The sequence below is a fragment of the Gossypium hirsutum genome, chromosome D04 (assembly GCF_007990345.1).
Source record: "Gossypium hirsutum isolate 1008001.06 chromosome D04, Gossypium_hirsutum_v2.1, whole genome shotgun sequence".
Taxonomy (NCBI): Eukaryota; Viridiplantae; Streptophyta; class Magnoliopsida; order Malvales; family Malvaceae; genus Gossypium; species Gossypium hirsutum.
Window position 1 is genome coordinate 15,968,338 of NC_053440.1, and position 3,142 is coordinate 15,971,479.

Below are 3,142 nucleotides of genomic sequence, written 5' to 3' on the forward strand. Positions count from 1 at the left end.
GATATATGTAAGGGTTGTTCAGTAGTAATAAGTGCATAATTAATAATGGTTAAGGCTGTAACTAACCAGATAAATATTTCGTTGAGAAATTCAGGTTAATTGTGGTTTTTGGTACCTGAACTTGATGATCAGGTTTGGTATAGGGCGTTATAATTTAGTGGTACCAGAGCTTCGATTTAGTCAATCATTTAGAAATATGAAGTTAAAGAATAGCCCTTATATGCTTGATACCTTAGAACTAGCTTAGTCCTTAAATTGTTATAAAGTAACTATATGTTATCAGATTGGGTGCAGATTGGCGGATTGAAGTGGGCTTCACGTTGTGCAATTCGAAAACGATAGAAGGAGAAATAAATGAAGCAACACATGAAAGACAAGTAAATAGAGAGTAAATGTAATATTCATTAAGAATAAAAAGAGGGTTAGTACAAATTACAACTAAATTTTTAATCCTCTCTTGAAGCAGAATGAGTGGTAACAACCTTTGGATTTCCATTCTCTAGGTCAGCCTCTTTTAGAGAATTAGAGTTAGACACTCCTAAGTTATGAGTATAAAAGAGTTCCCTAGATTCCTTCCACTTTATTTGAAATTCCTCCCATCTATCCCCTAAGGGATTGAAAATTTTGAAGCTAAGGTTCGTGTTGGTAAGTTGACGTATGCAGCTGAAGTTTACTTGGGTCAAGTCGAGGAGACCTGTGGGTGACCTATACATGCAGGACCATGTTAGCCTTTAATTTAGGTAGATATCACTAAATTCCCGTATGGGTGTCTGCCATATATCTCTCCAGGGCCTCATTGTTCTTCTTTTGAATCCATTCTGTCTAGGCGAGGTGTTGTTCCTTGAAGGCTTTTAGATGGCAAACCCTCTCCTCCAACTCTTTTACTTGAGTCTCCAAGGATTGGTATTTGGTCTCCCAAGTGAAGACAAACATTGTGAGTTCGTTAGTTTAGCGGAAAAATGCTTCATATGACTAGCAAAGCTGGATAAGAGATTGCTCACCAGAGAGAAGAGCTCTTTCAAATTCTACCTACATAGTTTTAGTTTCAATCCAAGCCTTTTAAAAGACCTAACTTGTGAGACCAAACTCCGCTACTAGTATGGAAAAGAAACTCACCAACTCGATAAGACTGGGTTTGTGAACACCAATGAAGGGGGAGAAGGGATGAATGAACTCTTTTAACTCTTGGGATAACTCCTTGCCTTGTCTTTGTTAAACAGTTAAATGAGAGTAGGGGTATTGTCCCATGCCTATATGTTTGTGCCAAGAGAAAAATGTTTGGACCTCATCGTATGAAGGGGTGTAGTAGAAGGCACCAATCGGGGGATTATGAGGAGTTTGGCGATGAGTGTTCAAATCTAAACCTGCGAAAAGTGGCACCAAAAACACCGCGGGGAAGTCCGCTACATTGGTGGGGTTAATAGAAAGCTCAGGGACGAATAAAAGAAGAACAGGGGATTAACTTTGTAAAAGGATTGGCTCTTTACTAGGCCTGTGATAGGTTAACTTATTGTCGATGCTTTTCCCGATGATAGAGGACCCTCTTTCAAGTCTTAGCCTCTTGTAGCTACCACCACTAGATCATGCTCTAGAGTCTGCCGCTTTCTTAGCTTGTTGCGCACTCTCTATTAATGCCTCTACATCCATAACTCTGGGCTGGGAAAGTGGTGATGAAAGTAAGAGATAACTGGGACCTGTAACATTAATAATAGGGTCAACAACATTATCAACTAAGTTTCTACCTGACGAGTCACCCACAAATCTCAGAGTCGAGGAAAGCCAGTAGGAGGAAAAATATTGCAGACAATATAGAAGAAATCAGTGGGCTCCCTCCATCTCCCCACAAGAGCCCAAGCTAACTTATTGTTGGCCCAAAGTGGCCATGCCTTTTTGGTATAATAATGTAATCCTGAGTCATCAAGTCAATGATTACACCTTATTCATAATAAGCGTAATCTAAAGCTATCAGGTCAATTGTTGTACCTTCGGCATAACAAGCATAATCCCGAACCGTCAAGTCAACGATCGCACCTTCGATAGAGTTGGCTATTGGATTTTCTCTTTCTGAACAAATTCAGTTTTATTTAGTAACAGTTAATTAGAATTGGAACAATTCGCAAGTCGTCAGGTCAATAGTTGCACCTCCATTACATTGGTAAATTGTGTAATCCTGAGTAGTTTAATCGTCAACAATTGCACCTACTATTAGAAAATGGCTAACCTTATTACATCAACATAATCTTGAATGGTTGTTCCACCTCTGAGGGAAACTTAATTTTGAATGGTTGTTTTACCTTCAGCATTAGCATAATTTTAAATACTTATGAAAAGTTGCAATGCACACGATGTTGACATAAATCGAAATACTTGAGAATCACCACAATTTTTGTAAGATGAAATATAAGTAGATTTTTATCTCAAGCAATATAACTTTATAATCTTCTTTTCGACTAGGGACAATTGTAATACATAAATATCTTAGCCACAGAATGGGTCCCACTATAGGCCTTTTTATATGCACTTATTAGGATTAGGACAAAAGTGGTCTATTGGGTGTTTCTTCCTTTCTACCACTCTTGAGCCACCATGTAGATCTCTTAACTCATTCTTCTACTATGGAAGTTATCCATTAATTCTCCCCTTTATTTTCACCATTGGTGGCTCTTCGCCCTACAAGGGTGAATCATTCTAAACCCTCCACTTTCTCTACTTTATCTCCTCGTTAATTTCTAGTATCAACATTAATAAATAATAAATTTGGTTAAATATAATATCAAATAGAGTTTAATATTAAATATCCTTTTAGCCAAATTTATTAATGCATTAATTACTTAATCGAATGCGTTGAGTATTGAATACTTTTCCAATTAAATTTATTGATTAGGAATGAATATTAAATGCTTTTCCAATCAAATTCAGTTACTAAGAATGGCAACTTACTAATTAGGAATGACATCATGTTGGATATATGCATTTCCTTTTAGTTATCTTAATCTACAAACCTATTTAAAAATTCGAATTCGTTTATTATTAGCAAGTTATTCAAGTATTATTATCCAAAATTGAATCCAAATTAAACATTATTATCTGACGCATATTGAATCCAAAAAGAAATATTTTACAATTTGCAATCATTTTTTTA